The sequence below is a fragment of the Bos javanicus genome, chromosome X (genome assembly GCF_032452875.1).
Source record: "Bos javanicus breed banteng chromosome X, ARS-OSU_banteng_1.0, whole genome shotgun sequence".
In the NCBI taxonomy this organism is placed as follows: Eukaryota; Metazoa; Chordata; class Mammalia; order Artiodactyla; family Bovidae; genus Bos; species Bos javanicus.
Window position 1 is genome coordinate 97,512,022 of NC_083897.1, and position 27,537 is coordinate 97,539,558.

Consider the following 27,537-nt stretch of genomic DNA (forward strand, 5'->3'; position numbering starts at 1 on the left):
TCCAGATGTTAAAGCTGGATTTAGAAAAGGCAGAGGAACCAGAGATCAAACTGCCAACATCCATTGAATCATCAAAAAAGCAAGAGAATTTCAGAAGAAACATCTACTTCTGCTTTATTGACTATGCCAAAGCCTTTGTGTGGATCACAACAAAGTGTGGAAAATTCTTAAAGAGATGGGAATTCCAGACCACCTTACCTGCCTCCTGAGAAATCTGTTTGCAGGTTAAGAAGCAACAGTTAGAACTGGACATGGAACAAAAGGCTGGTTCCAAATTGAGAAAGGAGTATGTCAAGACTGTATGTTGTCACCCTGCTTATTTAACTTACATGCAGAGTAGATCATGCAAAATACTGGGCTGGATGAAGCACAAGCTGGAATCAAGATTGCTGGGAGAAATATCAATACCATCAGATACACAGGTGACACCACCCTTATGGCAGAAGGCGAAGAAGAACTAAAGAGCCTCTTGATGAAAGTGAAAGAGGAGAGTGAAAATGATCACTTAAAGCTCATCACTTAAAAATCTAAGATCATGGCATCTGGTCCCATCATTTCATGTCAAACAAATGGTGAAACAAAGGAAAAAGTGACAGACTGTATTTTTGAGGGGCTCCAAAATCACTGCAGATGGTGACTGCAGCCATGAAATTAAAAGATCCTTGGTCCTTGGAAGAAAAGATATGACCAAACAAGACAGCATATTAAAAAGAAGATACATTACTTTGCTAACAAAGGTCCGTCTAGTCAAAGCTGTGGCTTTTCCAGTAGTCATTTATGGGTATGAGAGTTGGACTATAAAGAAAGCTGAGCACCAAAGAATTGATGCTTTTGAACTCTGGTGTTGGAGAAGACTCTAGAGAGTTCTTTGGACTGCAAGGAGATCAAACCAGTCAATTCTGAGTAAAATCAGTCTTGGGTATTCATTGGAAGGACTGATGCTAAAGCTACCCTCCAATACTTTGGCCACCTGATGGGAAGAACTGACTCATTTGAAAAGACTCTGATGCTGGGAATGGTTGAAGGCAGGAGGAGAAGGAGACGACAGAGGATGAGATGGCTGGATGGCATCATCACCTAGTTGGACATGAGTTTGAGCAAGCTCCGGGAATTGTTTATGGACAGGGAAGTCTGGTGTGCTGCATTCCATGGGATCGCAGATAGTCAGACATGACTGAGCAACTGAACTGACCTGAGACAGCTTGGTGTAGTGAAAAAAGATTTGACTTAGAGACAGACAGACCAGAGTTGGATTTCTGGATCTGTCATATAATAGCTATATGTGTGCTGTGCTCAGTCGCTCAATCGTATTCAATTCTTTGCAACCCCAGGCTCCTTTGTCCATGGGGATCTCCAGACAAGCGTACTTGGGTGGGTTGCCATGCCCTCCTCTAATAGCTATCTGATTTTGTGCCAACTTCTGAGGCTCATTTTCTGAATTTATTATGTGAGAATAAATCATGAAATGCCATTATTTTGAGGCTCAAATGAGATGTTATGTATTAAGATACTTTTAAAATGTAAAAGTTTGCATTAATTATACCCCAATAAATCTACTAATGCAATTGAATGTTTATAACAATGCAGAAACAGTTTGTGTAATTGTTCTTTTCCTTTTGAGGTATAAAATGCATCCTAAAATCTATACAATTTCAATATTTTTATTCTAATTAAAAATAGGATCACAGAATATCAATGTTGAAATAAACTTTAGAGCTAATCTGGTTCATCACTGTGTAGAGAGGAGCTTTGAATCCACGATGGAAAGGTACTTGCCTTAGGTTATGAAATTAGTAGCAACACCAAAATTGGAATTCTGGTCCCTTTCTTCCAGGCTAGGGCCATTCTTCATTGCAATGGTGTTTAAGTTTTGTTATGAAACTACTGTCCATCCTCAAATTTCCCTTTATTTCCCTGAATCAAGATATTAATATGCATTGTTAGCCAGGATTCTCCTAGAGGAACAATCACTTTACATGAAGAAGATAACCTAGGAGGCAATTCTTCCATACATATTGAAAATCTTCCTGCTAGTTTATTGGCAACTACTGAATAGATCCTGGATCAATAGGTAGGAAAGTCAAGAAATGTGATCCAGCTGAAGGGCATGCTATTCTTTCTCAGGGATATTCATATCTTGGACTTTTTGGGAACAACAAAGAGAAAATATTACCAACTAGCTGGTGATAACTGTTCCTTTAGTGTTCATCTGATTCCTTTAACCCTGGCACTGCCATAGAAGTTTATTATCTACAAAGTACATTTACATTTATTACCTCAAATTATTCTCACAACTACATGAGGTAGTGATTATTATTCCTGTATTACAAATGAGAAAATTGAGACTCAGATAGATTAAATGAATTACTCAAAGTTACATGGTAAATAAGAGGGAGAACTTTCCATTCAAATTCTGTCTTCAAATAAAAATATCTTGCCCATATACCATAGTTGTCTATAACTTTGGCATACTTAATAAATTCTGAAAATATTATTAAAGATGCAATTAAAAGTTAATGAATACATGTGGAAAAAGTTCTAAAAGGTTGTAATTTAAAGTAGACAAATATTTCCACCTCTCTGAAACTACATAAACATTTATAAATTATAAAAATAAAAGAGCTTTATATTCATTAGACTGATCAAGTGTCCAAAAGTATGTGACACAAATCTAGATTCAGTCAGAACAAACTGCACTGTTGCTTTAGCTAAATAAAAATATCTCAGAGTGGAAGTCTTAATTTCTACACACAAAAGGACATATTTGCTCTGGAAAATTTGGTTTCTATTTACATAATCTATGGAAAAAATTCAGAAGAAAAAAGGAAAAAGTCATAGTCATGGCTTTTTCACTACTGAGAATGATTGCTTCTTTCTGTAGTGCTAGCTTTTCTTTGGTTGCATATATTTGAATTGCTGAAGCAGTTTTTGAATATACTATTTGAAAAACTTTCCTGGAAAACTAAAATTAAGTAGAGGTACAATTCTTCATGAGCAAACCATGAAATGATAAAGGCATAGTTTTCTCTTAGATATTTATTCCTATTTAAATTCAGTGTTACAAGTCAGAGAGACCTGGACCTAAAACACAACCCAGAATTTAATAATTACATGACCTTAGGCAAGTCAAGTAATCTGTTCAAGACTGTTTTCTATGTGTAAAGTAGAGATGGTCATAGTATGTAGACTGTTAGATTGTTATGAGGATTAACTGAGATAGCATATGTAAAGCTCTTGGTACTTGACAAAGCTCAATAAATGATAGTCCCTTTACTCTCACTCCCTCCTCTTGCTCCCTCCTATGGTGATTTCCTATTGCAAAAGCCTACTTTCTTCAAGCTAAGAAGATAATCCTTTTAGCTGTGTTCTTCAAGTTTTCACTATTATTTTGATGGCTCAACATTTCTGAAAGGTTAACTTTCTTATAAAAATCATCTCAGCTTCTTATACAGAGCATGATAATATTCTTTCCAACACATACACTCACCCCAACAACAATAAGCACCAAAGTACTCACCTCTTAACATCTTAGACATTAACAATATCTGACACACATTCTCCGGAAGCTCAATTCTTCTTTGGAAGCATGTAGTCCACATCAGTATTTCTTACTTGTGTGGCTTATCCATTACACCATGGCTTTTATCCTCTGTTGCTGAGGCAGGAATGTCGAGTTCAAAGCCTTAGGAAAGGGAGATTCCAATAGACTTACATGAGCAGAAGGCAAATCTATGCTGAGAACTCAATAAGTTATCCTCTGAAACACATTTTACACTTTTAAAGTTCAGTACTATAGTCAGGGCAGCAAGAGATTTGGATCTCAAAGGTTTATAGTTCTTTTCAATAACTGCTACTCTGAAGTATAGCACTCTTTTACTCTCATATATATTGACATTCAGAATCTTACACAGGTCTACAGAGCTCATCTCATGACTGTGGATAAGACTCAAGCTTTAAAAAAAAGTAGCTGAATTATATACACACATGTGCACACACATATATTTAAAAAGGAAAATCATACATGCAGAGTGATTAAAAAAAAAAAAAAAAACCTACTTTATGTAGACTTTTCATTGAATGTTTCAACAGAATGTTTCCAGATAGAGCTTATGTACAATTTGCAGATTAGGTATGACTATATCCTCTTGTTATTAATCCCCACAAAACAAAATAAGATAATAAATCTTAGAGGATTACAATTTAGAATAAACATTAATTTCCTAATGACTCAAAGTATATCAAATTTCTACCTTGAAGAGCTTTTCTATCTTTCAGTTGACTCACAGTCCAATTAGCAAAAAGACACAGATGCAATTTATAAAGTTGACAAAAATAAGAAAAACACTTGGATAAGACTAGTTTTGAAACTTCTACCTATTTCCTTCTACCTCACCTCAAAAGAAATTAATTAATAATCTTTTTGGAAAATTTAAAATGCTAAATCATTACACTAATAGCAAATTGAAAGTGAAGTGAAAGTGTTAGTTGCTCAGTCATGTCTGACTCTTTGCTACCCCATGGACTGTAGCCTGCCAGGCTCCTCTGTCCATGGAATTCTCCAGGCAAGAATACTGGAGTGGGTAGCCATTCCTTTCTTCAGGGGATCTTCCCAACCCAGGGTTCAAACCCAGGTCTCCTAATTACAGACAGATTCTTTACCATCTGAGCCACCATCTTCTAATTTCAAGTAGGGGCTCCCCTTGTGGCTCAGCAGTAAAGAATCCACCTGCCAATTCAGTAGACATGGCTTCTATTCCTGGGTCGGGAAGATCTCCTGGAGAAGGAAAATGGCAACCCATTCCAGTATTCTTGCCTAGTAAATCCCAGAGACAGAGGAGCCTGGTGGGCTACAGTCCATGGAGTTGCAAAGAGTCAGATACAACTTAGTGACTAAAACAACAAAAACAATTTTAAGTAGTTCAAAACATGTTTCTCATCTACGAGATCATTAAACCAAGAACCACGTATGGTCTGACAAAGGTTTGTGGATATTATTATCATTATCCTCACTTCCTAACTTTGTGTATTTTCCCATTTCCTGAATATGAATAGTGTGTGTGAATATATTTTTCAAGCTCCAAATCAGGCCATAAAATCTGATAAATAATGTTTTTGTATTACTTCTGGGTGCCAGATGCAATCCAAGAGATGTAACTTTGATTTGAAAAACTGAGACTTCCTGGGACACTGTTATGTTTTTTAAGGCTACTAGGAAATAAACTTTGAAATTTAGAATGTCTTGGAAATTTTGGTTACTGTATGAATAGTCATGCAGTCATTAGTCATTGACTTAGGGATCTGATAGGTAAAAAAAAAAAATCAATTTAAAGTCAATATATGAGAAACTGTAATAATATTTAAGCTCAAATCATTAGAGAATATATTTAACATTTCATTTGGACATATATGAATTTCAAGAAAATGGCATGTATTGTAGATTTATTCAAATAAGCCCCAAAACTTTATAAGATATGAAATATGTTTAAGAGTGAGACACTGTTCTTGGATTGATAACTCTTGTGTATGTTATCAGGATCTTAGGGTTACTGCAAGCAGTAACCTGATATCACCTATTTGTGGGAAAATATATTCTCATGAGGTGCTGGCATTTGAGCTGGCCCTACCAGCAAATATGTTGTTAGGTGTAGCTCCCTGTTGCCACAGTTATGATGATAAAAGGATCAACCTTGTTTACCCACATTTGCCCCTTCTGATTTTACAGTTTTGATGATTTAGAGATTTAATAATACTACATTTGTGGGTAGCCAAAAAAAAAAAGCTCACAGTCTGCCTCTGGAATCTAGAAGGACACTAAAAAGGATGTTCTTAGTAGCTTTCATTCTCCTATGCTGTTTCTTGAAGACAGGGTGATTTTTATTCATCCCTAAGTTCCCTGTGCTGAGCCTCACATGTAATAGATGCCCCACAAATATATGCTAAATTGCTCACAAAATCCCCAAGGAAGAAAGCATTTCCACCACATTCCAAGCTTTTCTGTTTCTCTTCATTACTGAATAGTAGCTATATCCTTGACGTGACTGTCATCTTTTAGGCAACTGAGATGGGAAGCAATGTTTTGAAGCACAAGTAATCGTTATTCATGCAAACGTGGATATACGTCTTAGAGGAGCTGTTACTCGTCTACTTTCCTGTGTGCCCAGGATGAACGAGATACATGGCATACTTCCAAGTGCCATCTGTGAAACTCATGGTCCTTAAAAGAAGCAGTAGTATGTTGCAACTTGGCTATTTAAGCTAATTTCTTGTAGTGGGTTAAGAAGCACAATTGGTGACTATTAACTACATATCTCCCTCAGAATAAAATCTTTCTAGAGTACAGAAGGTGGTAAAGAAGGTTAAGAAAGCATGTCAGTCTTTGCTAGCTTTCCAGAAATCTAATCTTCACAATGGTCTGACTGAAGAGAGAGAGGCATTGGGAGGGAGACAGAAAGAAAATCAAATCAAAATAAACATGATCAAACAATAGCAAAGAACAAATATATATACAACAGAATCACAAGAATTTTCCAAATTCCATGAGTAAGTTAAAGGGCTACATATTAGAACAGATGACCCCCACAAGAAAAAAACAAGTCTCTATTAGAAAAAGCAGTCAATTCTGGTTTCCTCGGTGTGTATGCCCAGCAATGGGACTGCTGGTCGTATGGCAGTTCTATTTCCAGTTTTTTAAGGAATCTCCACACTGTTCTCCATAGTGGCTGTACTAGTTTGCATTCCCACCAACAGTGTAAGAGGCTTCCCTTTTCTCCACACCCTCTCCAGCATTTATTGCTTGTAGACTTTTGGATCGCAGCCATTCTGACTGGCGTGAAATGGTACCTCATTGTAAAGTAAAAAATAATAATAATAATAAATTTAAAAAAAAGAATCATTAAAAAAAAGAAAATTTCAAAAAAAAAAAAAAGCAGTCAAATTGTAGACTTGTTTCCTATTTCTTACCATTTGGAAAGAAGAATCATTTCCCTTTGTGCAGCTGATGAGTCAGAAACCAATTTTTTTCCCTTGATGGAAAAAAAAAAAAAAAAAACTTTCCTTTGCTCAAATATATATTTTTACATATGCATATACAAATATGTATGTGTGCTCAGTTGCTTCAGTCACGTCTGCTCTTTGCAACCCTATGGACTGCAGCTCACCAGGCTGTTCTGTCCATGAGATTCTCCAAACAAGAATACTGGAGTGGGTTGCCATGGCCTCCTCCCGGGGATCTTTCCAACCCAGGGGTTGAACCCATGTCTCATATGTCTCCTGCATTGCAGATGGATTTTTTACCATCGGGGAAGCCTTATGTACACACACACACACACACATATATTTACATATAGATAAATAGATAGATATCAACATATATTGAGGAACATATCATTGTAATAGACAGTCCATATATAGTAAACCATTAATTTAGGTTAAGCCAATAAGAGCCCAACAGATCTTTCTAATAAGAGACTGTTAAGTAGGCCAGTGATTGACTTACTTTTGTGTATTTTCTTAATCTGGAATTAGATTTGTACAGTTTGTTATATGTTCTTACACAAATACTGCTAAATAAAACAAAAAAGATGAAATCTGCACAGTTTTGGAGCCCAACTTGCATGAATAAGTGGTAACCATGTTTTCTCCTAAATATATATATATATATATATGTTCTAATTGGAAGACTTTGAGTTTGGCCATGCAAGTGTAACAGATGGACTGGATATTTTAATGCCTCAAATCTCTTAAGTCCAGAAGTCAAGCAATAGGATTCAAAGACTGAGCATAAATATTGTTGATGTGCTAAAAGTAAACTGTTCTGATGATATACTCACCACCTTTTATCAAACACATATCACTTTCCAAGAATGTCAAATTATCAATTGTTACTTAGCACTTAAAGAAGCCCTCAGGCTATATAGCCTTCTTTAATATGCAAAAAATTAGAGCAAATAATTTAAATTTTAAGAAAATATATTTTCATAGATTCAATCACAAAAAAGTTAAAAAGTGAATAAAAATAAAACATAAAAATCCCCAATATTTATCTCACTTGAGTTTTAGAACCAACATATTCACTTTAAAAAGGTAAATATTATTTTCTCCATTACCTAAGTTTTTTCCCCATCTATCTGTCATGAAGTGATGGGATCAAATGCCATGATCTTAGTTTTTTGAATGTTGAGTTTTAAGCCAGCTTTTTCACTCTCTTCTTTCACCTTCATCAAGAGGCACTTTAGTTCTTCTTTGATTTCTGCCATTAGGGTGGTGTCATCTGCATATCTGAGGTTACTGATATTTCTCCAGGAAATCTGGATTTCAGCTTGTGGTTCACCAGCCTGGTATTTTGCATAATGTACTCTACGTATAAGTTAAATAAGCAGAGTGACAAAATACATCCTTGACGTACTCCTTTCTAAATTTAGAACTAGTCCATTGTTCCATCTCTGGTTCTGACTGTTGCATCTTGATCTGCATACAGGTTTCTCAGGAGGCAGGTAAGATGATCTGGTATTTCCAACTCTTTAAGAATTTTCCACAGTTTGTTGTGATCCACACAGTCAAAGGCTTTAGCATAGTCAATGAAGCAGAACTAGTTGGCTTTCTGGAATTCTTTTCCTTTTCTATGACCCAACGAAGTTTGGCAAATTTGATCTCTAGTGCCTCTTCCTTTTCTAAATTCAACTTGTATGTCTGGAAGTTCTCAGTTCACATACTTTTGAAGCATAGCTTGAAGGATTTTGAGCATTACCTTGGTAGCATGTGAAATGAGTGTAATTGGCATGGTTATGTTTTATTTTTTTAAAAAATTAATCATTCTAATTGATATGTAGTAATTTTCATTGTGGTTTTAATTTGAATTTCTCTAATGATTAATGATATTGAACATCTAGCCCTTTGCTTATTTGAAACTGCTGTTTCTTTTATGGTGAAGTGTCTTTTCATATATTTTACCCTTTTTAAAACGTATTTTTTTTTAAGGCAAGAGTAGATCATACTTTAATTCAAAGATTTTACAAACCAGTGGTGGGGGGGAACTATAAATCTAAAACTATTACTATAGATAATGGGAGGTCTGCACTACCATCTCAATTTATACATGATGAAATCAAATGATAAAAATAATAATAATGAAAGCAAACCAAAGATCCTCAAAAAACCAAAATGGAAAGTACATGAGCAAAGCAACATTTGGATTGTGCCTAAAAATAGATATGTTTGAAAAGATATTCATAAGTGTTAGGATAAAGGGCACAGTTTGAAATAATTGGAGTTCACTTAGAAATATACCCTTCCTACTACACAATCAATATAGAATCTGAAGGAACTTATTTTTGCTGGTGGGCAAAATAAACAATTTTATAAGAATGTAAAACTACACTCAACTCAGAAACATCTAGCTTTTTTCTTAAGACAGTACATTCTAAAAAAATTAAACATTACTTTTCCTTCATTTATAATTAACTTTTCTCTAGTTGACACACAGTATTCATTTTATATTTGGATAGTAGTATATTTAATTCTTTTAAAGAAAGTTCAGAATTTATAAGTAGAAAGCACTGTGTCAGACAACCCTGCACATTATTTCACTTAAAATCCCCAACAATCCTGCAAGCAATTCAGTCATTTTTAGTTTAATTACATTTAAAAATTCTTTTCACTTTGTCTTGTTTTGATGTCATTTTAATTTTTAATTTTTATAAATTTTAATGATTATTTACCATTTACAGTTATTATAAAACATTATATATATCCCCCATGTTGAATAGTACTATATTTTCATTGAAAGTATATGCCAATGGTTTATATCAGGCTGATAAATGTATTTAACATTTATATATTATGTAAATTTATATTTATTTACATTTGACATGATGAAACATTCTTACATTTGAACTATATACAATATTTAGTTTTATAGTTTTTTAAAATGATGGTTTATTAACAATTAGAAAATACTGCTATATATACTAAAAAAATAAAAGTGACAGTGTTAGTCAGTCAATTGTGTCTAACTCTTTGTGACCCCATTGGCTGTAGCCCACCAGGCTCCTCAGTCCATGGATTTCTCCAGGCAATAAAACTGGAGTGGCTAGCATTCCTTTCTCCATGGGATCTTCAAGACCCACAGATCAAATCTGGTTCTTCTGCATTGCAGGCAGATTCTTTACCACCTGAGCCACCAGGGAAATGAATATGAAATAAATATGGAATTACAGAGCTTTTAAGGAACAGTTTATTAAGAAATCATTCACGTATCATACAATTCATTCATTTAAAGTATAAAATTCAGTGAATTTTAGTATATATTACATAGCTGTGCAACCATTCAGTTCAGTTCAGTTGCTCAGTCATGTCCGACTCTGCAACCCCATGAATTGCAGCACGCCAGGCCTCCCTGTCCATCACCAACTCCTGGAGTTCACCCACACTCACGTCCAATGAGTCAGTGATGCCATCCAGCCATCTCAACCTCTGTCGTCCCCTTCTCCTCCTGACCCCAATCCCTCCCAGCATCAGAGTCTTTTCCAATGAGTCAACTCTTCCCAAGAGGCGGCCAAAGTATTGGAGTTTCAGCTTTAGCATCATTCCTTCCAAAGAAATCCCAGGGCTGATCTCCTTCAGAATGGACTGGTTGGACCTCTTTGCAGTCCAAGGGACTCTCAAGAGTCTTCTCCAACACCACAGTTCAAAAGCATCGATTCTTTGGCGCTCAGCTTTCTTCATAGTCCAACTCTCACATCCATACATGACCACTGGAAAAACCATAGCCTTGACTAGACGGACCTTTGTTGGCAAAGTAATGTCTCTCTTTTGAATATGCTATCTAGGTTGGTCATAACTTTCCTTCCAAGGAGTAAGCGTCTTTTAATTTCATGGCTGCAGTCACCATCTGCAGTGATTTTGGAGCCCCCAAAAATAAAGTCTGACACTGCTTCCACAGTTTCCCCATCTATTTCCCATGAAGTGATGGGACCAGATGCCATGATCTTAGTTTTCTGAACGTTGAGCTTTAAGCCGACTTTTTCACTCTCCTCTTTCACTTTCATCAAGAGGCTTTTTAGTTCCTCTTCACTTTCTGCCATAAGGGTGGTGTCATCTGCATATCTGAGGTTATTGATATTTCTCCCAGCAATCTTGATTCCAGCTTGTGCTTCTTCCAGTCCAGTGTTTCTCATGATGTACTCTGCATATAAGTTAAATAAGCAGTGTGACAATATACAGCCTTGACGTACTCCTTTTCCGATTTGGAACCAGTCTGTTGTTCCATGTCCAGTTCTAACTGTTGCTTCCTGACCTGCATACAGATTTCTCAAGAGGCACATCAGGTGGTCTGGTATTCCCATCTCTTTCAGAATTTTCCACAGTTTATCGTGATCCACACAAAGGCTTTGGCATAGTCAATAAAGCAGAAATAGATGTTTTTCTGCAACTCTCTTGCTTTTTTGATGATCCAGCAGATGTTGGCAATTTGATCTCTGGTTCCTCTGACTTTTCTAAAACCAGCTTGAACATCAGGAAGTTCACGGTTCACATATTGCTTGGAGAATTTTGAGCATTACTTTACTAGTGTGTGAGATGAGTGCAATTTTGTGGTAGTTTGAGCATTCTTTGGCATTGCCTTTCTTTAGGATTGGAATGAAAACTGACCTTTTCCAGTCCTGTGGCCACTGCTGAGTTTTCCAAATTTGTTGGCATATTGAGTGCAGCACTTTCACAGCATCATCCAGCAGGATTTGAAATAGCTCAACTGGAATTCCATCACCTCCCCACCACTGTCTAATTTCAAAAAGATTTCAAGAAGAAACCCAGAATTCATTAACTGTCATTCCCTTTATGATTCAGTTCAGTTCAGTTCAGTCAATCAGTCGTGTCCGACTATTTTTGACCCTATGAATTGCAGCATGCGAGGCCTCCCTGTCCATCACCAACTCCCGGAGTTTACTCAGACTCACGTCCATCGAGTCAGTAATGCCACCCAGCTATCTCATCCTTTGTCGTCCTTTTATCCTCCTGCCCCAATCCCTCCCAGCATCAGAGTCTTTTCCAATGAGTCAACTCTTCACATGAGGTGGCCAAAGTACTGGAGTTTCAGCTTCAGCAACATTCCTTCCAAAGAAATCCCATGGCCAATCTCCTTCAGAATGGACTGGTTGGATCTCCTTGCAGTGCAAGGGACTCTCAAGAGTCTTCTCCAACACCACAGTTCAAAAGCATCAATTCTTCAGCGCTCAGCTTTCTTCACAGTCCAACTCTCAGATCCACACATGACACTGGAAAAACCATAGCCTTGACTCGACGGACCTTTGTTGGCAAAGTAATGTCTCTGCTTGTCAATATGCTATCTAGGTTGGTCATAACTTTCCTTCCAAGGAGTAAGTGGTTTTAATTTCATGGCTGCAGTCACCATCTGCAGTGATTTTGGAGCCCCCCAAAATACAGTCTGACACTGTCTCCACTGTTTCCCCATCTATTTCCCCTGAAGTGATGGGACCAGATGCCATGATCTCAGTTTTCTGAATGTTGAGCTTTAAGCCGACTTTTTCACTCTCCTCTTTCACCTTCATCAAGAGGCTTTTTAGTTCCTCTTCACTTTCTGCCATAAGGGTGGTGTTATTTGCATATCTGAGGTTATTGATATTTCTCCCAGCAATCTTGATTCCAGCTTGTGCTTCTTCAAGCCCAGCTTTTCTCATGATGTACTCTGCATATAAGTTAAATAATTCCTTATGTATTTCATGCCTAAGTTCTTTATAAGTTATGTGAATATCTTCAGTCAGTCTGTGGCTTGTACTTTCATTCTCATCATAGTGTCTTTTGAAGAGCAGAAGTTCTTAAGTTTAAAAAAGTTCAGTTTATCAGTTTTTTTTCTTTTATAGTTGAGCTTTTACTGATACTTCTTAGAAATCTTTCCCTAGCCCAAAGATTTTATCAAAAGATTTCTCCTTGCTGAAGTCTTACATTTTTAGAATTTACATTTTCATTTATGGTATAAACAAAAGAGTCAGTGTTCTTTTCTTTAGTTTTTTGTTTTGTTTTGCATATAGATGTTCGGTTATTTCAGCAACTTGTGTTGAGATTTGTCTTTTTTTCCTTAAATAGACTTTGCATCTTTATAGAAAGAATCAATAGGAGGATCTGTTTCTGTACTCTTTAATCTGTCCTATTGACTTACTTTCACCATTGATTTACTTTCACTATATTCCTTACTGAAGCTTTATAGTAAATCTTAAAATCAGGTAGTAAGTCTCCAGGTTTTTTTTTTTTTTTTAAAGCATCCTTTGTGTTTTTATTTACTTATATTGTATTTTATTTTTTATTGCCAGTGAGATTTTTTCACATTTTAGTGAAATATAACTGATTTACAATATTATATTAGTTTCAGATGTACAGTATAGCTTTTCTATATTTTTCACATTATAAAATAATTGCCACTATAAGTCTAATTACTGTCACATATGCATTATTACAATATTATTGACTATATGCTCTATGCTATACATTATATCCCTGTGATAATTATTTTATAACTCTAAGTTGGTACCTCTTTTAAATATAATTAATTAATTAATTTTTGTCTGCTCTACGTTTCCATTTCTGTGTGGGGACTTTCTCTAGTTGCAGAGAGTGGGGCCTGCTCTCTAACTCAATGTGTGGGCTTCTAATTGAGGTGGCTTCTCTTGTTTCAGACTATAGACTCCAGGGCATTGCAGGCTTAGTAGTTGTGGTACATGGGTATAGCTGTTCCATCACATGTGGAATCTTCCCAGAGCAGGAATAGAAATCGTGTCTCCTACATTGGCAGGTGAATTGTTAACCACTGGACGACAAAGGAAGTCCAAATTGGCACCTCTTAATCTCCTCAACATTTCCCTTCATCCTCATACATCCATTCCCTCTGGCAATCACCAGGTGTTTTTTTTTTTTTTTTTCTCCCTGTGTGTATGAGTCTGTTTCTGTTGTTATGCCTATTCTTCTACTTTGTTTCAGAGATTTCACTTCTAAGTGCAATCATAAGATATATATCTTTCTCTAGCTTTTCACTAGGTATAATTAATAACTTTCAGGTCCATCCATGTTGTCACAAAAGGCAAAATTTCATTCTTTTTTATGGCTGTGTACTATTCCGTTGTGTGTGCACATGCCTATATATCTATGTGTGTATATATATATTTTCTGCTGCTGCTAAGTCACCTCAGTCATGTCCAACTCTGTGTGACCCCATAGATGGAAGCCCACCAGGCTCCCCCATCCCTGGAATTCTCCAGGCAAGAACACTGGAGTGGGTTGCCATTTCCTTCTCCAATGTATGAAAGTGAAAAGTGAAAGTGAAGTCACTCAGTCGTGTTCAACTCTTAGTGACCGCATGGACTGCAGCCTACCAGGCTCCTTGGTCCATGGGATTTTGCAGGCAAGAGTACTGGAGTGGGGTGCCATTACCTTCTCTGATATATATATATATATATATATATATATATATATATTTATGTATATGTATATAAATATGTATATTTGTATGTATACACACACATATACACATATATTCACATATGCAACATCTCTTTACTCATCCATTTATGGACTTTCTGCATTCCCTCACTTTCCATCTGTGTATGCCTTTAGATGTGAAATGAGTCTCTTGTAGGTAGTCCAAGGGATTCTCAAGGGTCTTTTCCAACACCACAGTTCAAAACCATCAATTCTTCAGCTCAGCTTTCTTTATAGTCCAACTCACACATCCATACAAAACTACTGGACAAACCATAGCCTTGACTAGATGGACCTTTTTTGTCAAAGTAATGTGTCTGCTTTTTAATATTCTATCTAGGTTGGTCATAACTTTTCTTCCAAGTAGCAAGTGTCTTTTAATTTCATGGCTGCAATCACCATCTGCAGTGATTTTGCAGTCCCCCAAAATAAAGTCTGCTACTGTTTTCACTGTTTTTCATCTATTTGCCATGAAGTGGTGGGAGCAGATGCCATGATCTTAGTTTTCTGAATGTTGAGCTTTAAGCCAACATTTTCACTCTCCTCTTTCACTTTCATCTAGAGGCTCTTTAGTTCTTCTTCACTTTCTGCCATAAGAGTGGTGTCATCTGCATATCTGAGGATACTGATATTTCTCCTGGCAATTTTCTCATGATGTACTCTGCATATAAGTTAAATAAGCAGGGTGACAGTATACAGCCTTGACATACACCTTTTCTTATTGGGTACCAGTCTGTTGTTCCATGTCCAGTTCTAATTGTTGTTTCTTGACCTGCATACATATTTCTCAAGAGGCAGGTCAGGTGGTCTGGTATTCCCATCTCTTGAAGAATTTTCCAGTTTGTGGTGATCCATGCAGTCAAATGGAGAAGGCAATGGCACACCACTCCAGTACTCTTGCCTGCAAAATCCCATGGACCAAGGAGCCTGGTAGGCTGCAGTCCATGGGGTCGCTAAGAGTTGGACACGACTTCACTTTCACTTTCATGCATTGGAGAAGGAAATGGCAACCCACTCCAGTGTTCTTGCCTGAAGAATCCCAGGGATGGGGGAGCCTGGTGGGCTGCTGTCTATGGGGTTGCACAGATTCGGACACGACTGAAGTGACTTAGCAGCAGCAGCGCATGCAGTCAAAGGTTTTGACATAGAAAATAAAGCAGAAATAGATGATTTTCTGGAACTCTCTTGCTTTTTCCATGATCCGATAAATGATGGCAATTTGATCTCTGGTTCCTCTGCCTTTTCTAAAAGCAGCTTGAACATCTGGAAGTTCACAGTTAACATTCTGTTGGATCCTGGCTTGGAGAATTTTGAGCATTACTTTACTAGCATGTGAGATGAGTGCAATTGTGTGGTAGTTTGAGCATTCTTTGGCATTGTCTTTCTTTGGGATTGGAATGAAAATCCAAAACTCAGCCACTGCTGAGTTTTCCAAATTTGCTGGCATATTGAGTGCAGCACTTTCACAGCATCATCTTTCAGGATTTGAAATAGCTCAACTGGAATTCCATCACCTCCACTAGCTTTGTCCGTAGTGATGCTTTCTAAGGCCCACTTGACTTCACATTCCAGGATGTCTGGCTCTAGGTGAGTGATCACACCATTGTGATTATCTGGGACATGAAGATCTTTTTTGTACAGTTCTTCTGTGTATCCCTGCCACCTCTTCTTAATATATTCTGCTTCTGTTAGGTCCATACCATTTCTGTCCTTTATCGAGCCCATCTCTGCATGAAATGTTCCCTTGGTGTCTCTAATTTTCTTGCAGAGATCTCTAGTCTTTCCCATTCTATTGTTTTCCTCTATTTCTTTGCATTGATCACTGAGGAAGGTTTTCTTATCTCTCCTTGCTATTCTTTGGAACTCTGAATTCAAATGTGTATATCTTTCCTTTTCTCCTTTGCTTTACACTTCTTTTCACAGCTATTTTTAAGGCCTCCTCAGGCAGCCTTTTTGCTTTTTTGCATTTCTTTTTCTTGGGGGTGGTCTTGATCCCTGTCTCCTATACAATATCACGAACCTGTGTCCATAGTTTATCAGGCACTCTATCAGTTCTAGTCCCTTGAATCTATTTCTCACTTCCATTGTATAATTATAAGGGATTTTATTTAGGTCATACCTGAATGGTCTATTGGTTTTCCCCCCTTTCTTCAATTTAATCTGAATTTGGCAATAAGGAATTAGCGATCTGAGCCACAGTCAGCTCCTGGTCCTGTTTTTTGCTGACTGACTTGTTTTTGCTTCTGCACCTTTGGTTGCAAAGAATATAATCAATCTAATTTCAGTGTTGACCATCTGGTGATGTCCATATGTAGAGTCATCTATTGTGTTGTTGGAAAAGAGTGTCTGCTATGACCAGTGCGTTCTCTTGGCAAAACTCTATTAGTCTTTGTTCTGCTTCATTCTGTACTCCAAAGCCAAATTTGCCTGTTACTCCAGGTGTTTCTTGACTTCCTGCTTTTCCATTCCAGTCCCTTATAATGAAAAGGACATGCTTTTTGGATGTTAGTTCTAGAAGGTCTTGTAGGTCTTCATAGAACCGTTCAATTTCAGCTTCTTCAGTATTATTGATCAGGACATAGACTTGGATTACTGTGATATTGAATGGTTTGCCTTGGAAACTAACAGAGATCATTCTGTTTTTGAGATTATATCTTAGTACTGCATTTCAGACTCTTCTGTTTACTATGATGGCTACTCCATTTCTTCTAAGGGATTCTTGCACACAGTAGTAGACATAATGGTTATCTGAGTTAAATTCACCCATTCCAATCCATTTTATTTCACTGATTCCTAAAATATTGACGTTCACTCTTGCCATCTCCTGTTGGACCTCTTCCAATTTGCCTTGATTCATGGACTTAACATTCCAGGTTCCTATGCAATATTGCTCTTTACAGCATTGGACCTTGCTTCCATCACCAGTAACATCCACAACTGGGTGTTGTTTTTGCTTTGGTTCTGTCTCTTCATTCTTTCTGGTGTTATTTCTCCACTGATCTTCAGTATCATATTGGGAACCTACCGACCTGGGGAGTTCATCTTTCAATGTCATATCTTTTTGCCTTTTCATACTCTTCATGGTGTTCTCAAGGAAAGAATACTGAGGTGGTTTGCCATTCCCTTCTCCAGTGCACCACATTTTCTCAGAACTTTCCTAGTATGTGGTCTATCCTAATGAATTTTCTATGTGAGCTTGAAAAAAGTATATTCTGGGTTTTTTGGATGTAGTATCTTGTAGATATCAATTAAGTCCAAACTGTTCTATTGTGTTATTTACAATCTCTGTTGCTTTATTAATTTTCTGTCCAGAAGAACTGTTCATTGATGTCAGTGGGGTATTAAAATCTCCTACTTCCTTTGTATTCCCATCAGTTTTTCCCTTTATGTCTCTTAGAATTGTTTTGTTTTAGGACTTTTTATATTGGGTGAATATATGTTAAAGAGTTTAATATCTTCTTTTTGTATCAATACCTTTATTATTATATAATGCCTCTTATTCCTGCGAGATTTCCAAGGGATTGAGGTAAGCATGCAGGTATATTATCAAACAAGAATCAAAGTGGGGAATGTGAGTCCTCTTGGCAAACCGAATAGAGTCTTTTTCTATAACGATACAGGATGGAAGGCAACTAATATTTATTGAGTGCCTACTATTAGGCACTAAGCTGGCCACTTTCTTACATACGATATCTTCTCAAGTATCCTTTGAGATAAGTACTTTTAGCTTCAATTTCAGATGGAGATATATGAGTATTTTAAGTAAGCTAATAATATGACATATTTTCAAACTGACTTTTAAACACTTGTTCAGTGCTTATTTGTAGGTGAGACTGGATGTTCTATGGGGGAAAGAAGAGAACTGCTGGCAGCATGTACTTATTTATTTATGTAAATAGATATTGAGTACCTACTAAATACAGTCCCTGTCTTTATGTAGATTAAATTCTTGAACTCAATTACAGTTAACACTTGAACAACATGGATTTGATTATGTGGGTACACTTATACTCTTTCTTTTTTTTTTCAAAACTGCATAATAAATAATTAAATGATCCATGGTTGTTTGATGTGGAACCAAGGAAATGTTCTACAGATGTGGAACCAAGGAAATGGTGGGCCAATAGTTATGTTATATGCTGACTTTTTTTTTTTTTTTTTACTGTATTGAAGTTAAGCAACCCTACCTCCCACATATTACAAGGATCAACTGTACTTTTAATGTTACAGGCACTTCAGATCTGATACCCAAACTATCAGAACTACCTTCTCCTTTAACCATACTAACCTGTCCTTTGCAACTCACCACCACCATCAACTAAGGTATTGTTTCCAACCTCTCACATAATGCTCTCTCTGAGAAGAAAATTTAGACAACACAATTGTTTCTGCCTCATTATATTTCTAGTGATTAGAATGTAATGTTTGTACCATATTTAGCCAATAACTAGTCCAAACATCATTACTCCTCTTCATTTCACAGGTGAAAAAGCTGAGCTTCATAAGGTTAAATAACTTGCACTTGCTACATAGCTAAATTTTTAAAGCTGAATGAACTGTCTTTGGAAAATAAGTCTTAGGCTCTGTCCAGTACAGCAGAGTTGCTTTTCAGTATAAAGTGCAAGATGCCCCAGATATGCTTCTATTCTGTCTAATATGAATATTGCTACCCCTGCTTTCTTATTTCTCTTAGCATGAAAAATCTTTTCCAACCCCCTCACTTTCAATTTATGTTGGTCTTTCACCTTAAAGTCCATCTTTTGTCAGCAGCCTATTACAGGTTCTTTCTTTTTTTTTTTTTTAATTTAATCCAATCTACATTTATACATTTTCCAATGGAGCATCTATTCCATTGATATTTAAAGTAATTATTGATAAGTATATATTTATTGCCATTTTAAACCTTATTTTCCAGTTGATTTTATAGTTCTTTTTTGATCTTTTCATTTTGTTTTTCCTTTGTGGTTTGATAGTTTTCTTTCACTTTATGCCTGATTTCCTTTCTTTTTTTTTTTGTGAATTTATTATATGTTTTTGATTTATGGTTACCCTGGTTTCAAATGTGATGACCCATGACTCTACTTGCTTTAATCTGATAGTCATAAGTTCAGACACATTCTAAAAGATCTGTATTTTTTCTCCCTTCCTCCACATTTAGTGATTTTGATGTTTTATTTTACATCTCCATGTTTATTATTTTCCTATTAATTATAGTTATAATCACTTTTACAAAATTTTCAATGTTTTTAATCTATGTACTGGCTTACATGATATATTCAATCCTTTTATATATTTGCCTTTCCTTTTGTGTTTTTCCCTTTTCTATAGATTCCTGTTTCCTTTTATTTAGAGAAAGCTTTTCAGTATTTCTTAGATTAGGTTTAGTATTAGTGTATTCTTTTAGTTTTTTCATGTCTGAGAAATTTTTAAAATCTTTTTGTATTCTAAATTATAATCTTACTGGCTAGATTGTCCTAGCTTGCAGGCTTTTCCCTTTCAGGACTTTGAATATATCATGTCACTCTCTTCTAGTCTGCAAAGTTTTTTTTTTTTTTTTTCAGAAAAATCAGCTGATACCTTTATGGAGGGGGTTCCATTGTAATTGACTATTTGTATTTATATTACTGTCTTTGGAATTTTCCCTTTAAATTTACTATTTTAATTATAATATGTTTTGCTGTAGGTTTATTTGGATTCATTTTATTTGGGAACTTCTGTGCTTCCTGTTTCTGAATACTGTTTTCTTCTTTGGGTTTGGGAGGTTTATGGCCATAATTTCTTCAAATACATTTTTATACAATTTTCTCTTTCTTTTCTAGCTGGGAACACTATTATATGTAGGTTGGCACAGTTTATATTATCCCATAGATCTCATATGTTGCATTCATGTTTTTTTCTTTTTTTCATTTGTCTTTCTGTCTGCTGTTCTAATTGGGTGATTTCCATTATTCTGTCTTCTGGACCACTTATTCATTTTTATGCCTTATTTTCTGCTCTTTATTGCCTTTTTTGTTGTTGTTTAGTTGCTAAGTTGTGTCTGACACTTTTGCGACCCCATGGAGTGCAGCTTGTCAGGTTCCTTTGCCCATGGTATTTTCCAGGTAAGAATACTAGAGTGGTTTGCCATTTTCTTCTCCAGAGGATCTTCCCAACCCAGGGATCAAAGCCACATCCCCTGCATTGGCAGGGGGATTCCTCAAAACTGAGCCACCTAGGAAGCCCCTTTATTGCTCTTAGTTTGCTTTTTATCTCAGCAATTGAGTTGTCTACTTTTGATTTGTTCCTCTTTAATGTTTCTACTTCCTTGTTACAATGATCTGCATTTGTATTGATTGTTGTTGTTCAGTAGCTGAGCCAGCTCTTTGTGACCCCATGGACTGCAGCACACCAGGCTTCCCTGCCCTTCACCATCTCCCATAGTTTGCTCAAACTCATTTCCATTGGGTCAGTGATGCCATCCCAACCATCTCATCCTCTGTCATCCCCTTCTCCTTCTGCCTTCAATCTTTTCCAGCATCAGGATCTTTTTCAATGAGTCAGCACCTCACTTCAGGTAGTCAAAGTATTGGAGTTTCAGCTTCAGCATCAATCCTTCCAATGAATATTCAGGGTTGATTTCCTTTAGGATTGACTGGTTTCATCTCCTTGCAGTCCAAGGGACTCTCAAGCGTCTCCTCCAGCACCACAAATGTCCATATAGTCAAATCATTTCTATTGATAATCTTTCTTAATTATTTTAGCATTTAGAAGAGAATATTTTATCCCATCATTCCCTCAATGATTTTTTGAGTCTTTCTGAACAATTGCCCACTCAAACTCTCAGTCTCTCAGACTGAGGGAAAACCAAGTAAGATGGTAGGTGTTGCAAGAGGGCATCAGAGTGCAGACACACTGAAATGATAATCACAGAAAAGTAGTCAATCTAATCACACGGACTACAGCCTTGTCTAACTCAGTGAAATTAAGCCATGCCCATGGGGCCACCCAAGACGGGCGGGTCATGGTGGAGAGGGCTGACAGAATGTGGTCCACTGGAGAAGGGAATGGCAAACCACTTCAGTATTCTTGCCTTGAGAACCCAATGAACAGTATGAAAAGGCAAAGTGATAGGATACTGAAAGAGGAACTCCCCAGGTCGGTAGGTGCCCAATATGCTACTGGAGATCAGTGGAAAATAACTCCAGAAAGAATGAAGGGATGGAGCCAAAGCAAAAAGAATACCCAGCTGTGGATGTGACTGGTGATAGAAGCAAGGCCCAATGCTGTAAAAAGCAATATTGCATAGGAACCTGGAATGTCAGGTCCATGAATCAAGGCAAATTGGAAGTGATCAAACAAGAGATGGCAAGAGTGAATGTCGACATTCTAAGAATCAGTGAACTGAAATGGACTGGAATGGGTGAACTTAACTCAGATGACCATTATATCTACTACTGCGGGCAGGAATCCCTCAGAAGAAATGGAGTGGCCATCATGGTCAACAAAAGAGTCCGAAATGCAGTACTTGGATGCAATCTCAAAAACGACAGAATAATCTCTGTTCATTTCCAAGGCAAATCATTCAATATCACAGTAATCCAAGTCTATGCCCCAACCAGTAACACTGAAGAAGCTGAAGTTGAACAGTTCTATGAAGATCTACAAGACCTTTTAGAACTAACACCCAAAAGAGATGTCCTTTTCATTATAGGGGACTGGAATGCAAAAGTAGGAAGTCAAGAAACACCTGAGTAATAGGCAAATTTGGCCTTGGAATACGGAATGAAGCAAGGCAAAGACTAATAGAGTTTTGTCAAGAGAACACACTGGTCATAGCAAACACCCTCTTCCAACAACACAAGAGAAGACTCTACACATGGACATCATTAGATGGTCAACACTGAAATCAGATTGATTATATTCTTTGCAGCCAAAGATGGAGAAGCTCTATACAGTCAACAAAAACAAGACCAGGAGCTGACTGTGGCTCAGATCATGAATTCCTTATTGCCAAATTCAGACTTAAATTGAAGAAAGTATTGAAAACCAGTAGACCATTCAGGTATGGCCTAAATCAAATTCCTTATGATTATACAGTGGGAGTGAGAAATAGATTTAAGGGACTAGATCTGATAAATAGAGTGCCTGATGAACTATGGAAGGAAGTTCATGACATTGTACAGAAGACAGAGATCAAGACCATACTCATGGAAAAGAAATGCAAAAAAGCAAAATGGCTATCTGAGGAGGCCTTACAAATAGCTATGAAAAAGAAGAGAAGTGAAAAGCAAAGGAGAAAAGGAAAGATATAAGCATCTGAATGCAGAGTTCCAAAGAATAGCAAGAAGAAATAAATAAGCCTTCCTCATTGATCAGTGCAAAGAAATAGAGGAAAACAACAGAATGGCAAAGACTAGAGATCTCTTCAAGAAAATTAGAGATGCCAAGGGAACATTTCATGCAAAGATGGGCTCAATAAAGGACAGAAATGATACGGACCTAACAGAAGCAGAATATATTAAGAAGAGGTGGCAGGGATACACAGAAGAACTGTACAAAAAAGATCCTCATGACCAAGATAATCACGATGGTGTGATCACTCACCTAGAGCCAGACATCCTGGAATGTGAAGTCAAGTGGGCCTTAGAAAGCATCACTACGGACAAAACTAGTGGAGGTGATGGAATTCCAGTTGAGCTATTTCAAATCCTGAAAGATGATGCTGTGAAAGTGCTGCATCAATACACCAGCAAATTTGGAAAATTCAGCAGTGGCCACAGGACTGGAAAAGGTCAGTTTTCATTCCAATCCCAAAGAAAGGCAATGCTAAAGAATGCTCAAACTACTGTGCAATTGCACTCATCTCACACACCAGTAAAGTAATGCTCAAAATTCTCCAAGCCAAGCTTCAGCAATGCGTGAACCATGAACTTCCAGATGTTCAAGCTGGTTTTAGGAAAGGCAGAGGAACCAGAGATCAAATTGCCAACATCCACTGGATCATCAAAAAAGCAAAGAGTTCCAGAAAAACATCTATTTCTGCTTTATTGACTATGCCAAAACCTTTGACTGTGTGGATCACAATAAACTGTGGAAAATTCTTCAAGAGATGGGAATACCAGAGCACCTGACCTGCCTCTTGAGAAACCTGTGTGCAGGTCAGGAAGCAACAGTTAGAACTGGACATGGAACAACAGACTGGTTCTTAAAAGGAAAAGGAGTACGTCAAGGCTGCATATTGTCACCCTGCTTATTTAATTTATATGCAGTGTACATCATGAAAAACGCTGGACTGAAAGAAGCTCAAGCTGGAATCAAGATTGCCAGGAGAAATAGCAATAACCTCAGATATGCAGATGACACCACCCTTATGGCAGAAAATAAAGAGGAACTAAAAAGACTCTTGATGAAAGTCAAAGTGGAGAATGAAAAAGTTGGCTTAAAGCTCAACATTCAGAAAACTAAGATCATGGCATCTGGTCCCATCACTTCATGGGAAATAGATGGGGAAACAGTGTCAGACTTTATTTTGGGGGGCTCCAGAATCACTGCAGATGGTGACTGCAGCCATGAAATTAAAAGACGCTTACTCCTTGGAAGAAAAGTTATGACCAACCTAGATAGCATATTGAAAAGCAGAGACATTACTTTGCCAAGAAAGGTCTGTCTAGTCAAGGCTATGGTTTGTCCAGTAGTCATGTATGGATGTGAGGGTTGGACTGTGAAGAAGGCTGAGTGCTGAAGAACTGATGCTTTTGAACTGTGGTGTTGGAGAAGACTCTTGCGAGTCCCTTCGACTGCAAGGAGATCCAACCAGTCAATTCTGAAGGAAATCATCCCTGGGATTTCTTTGGAAGGAATGATGCTAAAGCTGAAATTCCAGTACTTTGGCCACCTCATGCGAAGAGTTGACTCATTGGAAAAGACTCTGATGCTGGGAGAGATTGGGGGCAGGAGGAGAAGGGGATGACAGAGGATGACATGCTGGATGTCATCACTGACTCAATGGACATGAGTCTGAGTAAAATCCGGGAGTTGGTGATGCACAGGGAGGCCTGGTGTGCTGCGATTCATGGGGTCGCAAAGAGTCAGACACGACTGAGTGAATGAACTGACTGAACTGAATTGTACCAATTTTATACCAAGCTTTGGCTAATTGCATAGGTTATTTGTTTCACATGTTATCATTAACGCATGTATAGGGATTAGTAAGAATATGAGTCCCACTTTTTTATTTGTTATGACTATGTTTTCCAGTCCTAATAACAGGATTGCTTTCCAGAAATGTAACTCCTGATAGTCTGCAACAAATTACAAATAATCTTGAACTTAATTTGCTCAGAACGAACACAGGCCTGGAAAAACTGAGTCATCTCTTTATGAAAAGTGCCACTGAAATTATTTTTCACTTGCAAAACCCATTGGAAAGGAGCAGGAAACATCATGAACTCAAAGGTCAAATGACTATATCCGTAGCTCATTAAACATAAACTCAATCCCCAGCTGCCTGGGAAGTACTTACAAAGCCTTTCAGGTTAACCACACAGAATTTCGGCTTTTTTTAAAAAAAATGACCAGCATGCAGTACTATAAAGAACAGCTGATATGAATGATTAAGAAGACAACATTTTAAGGATAGACTACTCATTTTACAAGACAGAACTTTAAAATATGAAAGTTTTATGAAGTTATAAAGAAATTTCCCTTATACTTAAGTATAGAAGTATCTGTAATTTTTCTAAATTGCTTTTCAGAAGCTTAAATAACTTTTAATTAGTTAGTAAGCTAATTCAGGACAATATACAGACATATTTGAAAAAACAGACTCTAAATCTGATTGTTTATTTCACCTGCAATAAACATGCCTACATTCTATCTTTAGTGGGAAAGGACTTATTAACTGACTAATATATAGTTTATGTTTATCATAGATCTTCCATAGGTTTGTATACTTGTACTCAATTGCTGTTCTGAGCTAAGAAAATATTTTAGATTGGTGACATACAAGTAGATTCGCTGTGGTACATGGTGCTTTTTTCCATGTATTCTTTGATGCAGTGAAATGCTGCATTTGAAACAGAAAACAATATCAAAAGTGGTATAAATACACTAAAATTTCATTAGATTAGGCTTTGCTTATAAGTACTATTGATAAAAATAATAGAGCTTTCCTCCATTTATTAGTTGGGGGGACAGAAAGAAGATCTTTTAATATAGAGAAAGCACTATTGTGTTCACCAGGGGAGAACAATTAATTTGTTAGGTAACTGTTGGTTAGAAAACTGGGATATAAAAGGCAATTAAAGAAGATATAGAAAAATTCATAATAGAACATTTTATATTTTTATTTTATCTCATTCTTTGAACAATGCTATTTTTCATATGTTTTATGATAACCATGATATACTAGTATGGTAATGCATGTCTACAACTTTTACATAAATAAATATACATATATACATATGTATGTATATTTATAAATATGAATTAGTATTTATATATATACATAAAAGTAAATATTAAAATACATGTTAAACATTTTCTAGAATTTTTATTTTAAAAACCCTATTAAAATAGCTAAGATATACAGAACTGTTTATATTTGTTCCATTATTTGGGGCTTTCCAGGTGGTGCTAGTTGTAAGGAATCTGCCTGCAATGCCAGAAATCAGAAATCTGGATTCATTCCCTGATTTGGAAAGATTCCCTGGAGGAGGGCATGGCAACCCACTCCAGTACCCCTTCCTGGAGAATCTCCACGGACAGTCTGATGGGCTACAGTTCATAGGGTCTCAAAGAGTCACACATGACTGAAGTGACTGAGTACACATGCACACATTACACTGCTTGTGACAACATGGATGAATCTGGAGGACATAATGATAAATGAAATAATCCAGACAGAAAGACAAATGCTGAATGATCTCACTTATATGTGTCCATCTCTCCAACATTCTTCATTTAGAAAACTACACATCCTTCAAGTCCCAGTTCAAATGTTCTTTTTTTCATCACTCTTTATTCAACTCTATCCAGACAGAGTTAATAACTCCTTCCTCTGTTTTCTCACAGTAATTTTTTCTGCCTCTTCTAGACTGCATAATATGTTGGGCTGAATGGTCTAGTTGGGATGAATGAATCCAGATATAAAAAGCTGAAGAGAACACTGACCCCACAGAACCTGGACCTTTCCTTCATGCATGCATGCCTGCTAAGTCGCTTTAGTCATATCCGTTTCTTTGCAATCCTATGGACTGTAAACTGCCAGGCTCCTCTGTCCATGGAGTTCTCCAGGCAAGACTCCTGGAGTGGGTTTCCATGCTGTCCTCCAGGGGATCTTCCCAACCCAGGGGTCGAAACCCATGTCTCTTGGACCACTTACATTGGCAGGCGGTTTCTTTCCACTAGCCCCACCTGGGAGGACTGGACCTTTCCTTCATGGCCCTGGTATTAGGAGTATTTCACTGCAAGACCTTGAGGGGGCATCAGTAGAAATTATGCTCAACTAACAGGGGCCTTGGTTTTTCCCACTCTGTAATGGCCCTACATTCTGGTTCATAATTATCCTAAGTATTTGAGGACTCTATATTGGTAAATTTACCTGTTGTTGTTCAGTCACTAAGTCATGTCCAAATCTTTGTGACCCCATGGATTGTAGCACAACAGGCTCCTCTGTCTTCCACTACCTCCTGGAGTTAGCTCAAATTCATGTCTATTGAGTTGGTGATGCAAATTAACTATCTCATTGTCTGCCACCCCTTTCTACTTTTGCCTTCAAACTTTGCCAGCATTGGGATCTTGTCCAGTGAGTTGGCTCTTTGCATCAAGTGGCCAAAGTATTCAGCTTCAGAAACAGTTTTTCCGATGAATATTCGAGGTTGATTTCCTTTAGGACTGACAGGTTTGTTCTCCTTGCAGTCCACGGGACGCTCAAGAGTCTTCTCCAAGAGTGCAGTTTGAAAGCATCAATTCTAAGCTTCTCAGCCTTCTTTATCATTCAACTCTCATATCCATATATCAGTTCAGTACTGTTTAGTTACTTGGTCGTGTCTGACTCTTTGAGACCCTATGGAT

At 37.1% G+C, this 27,537-nt stretch overlaps 1 protein-coding gene across 1 annotated transcript in view; it reads right to left on the minus strand.

Annotated features, from left to right (window-relative positions):
* The window catches only part of ZC3H12B (zinc finger CCCH-type containing 12B), a 257,381-nt gene that overhangs the window by 175,635 nt on the left and 54,209 nt on the right, over positions 1–27,537 (minus strand). Inside the window, exon 2 of the mRNA XM_061410305.1 lies at positions 3,518–3,682. The gene's annotated coding sequence lies outside the window, so the exon portion shown is untranslated. The remainder of the gene's footprint in view (positions 1–3,517; positions 3,683–27,537) is intronic.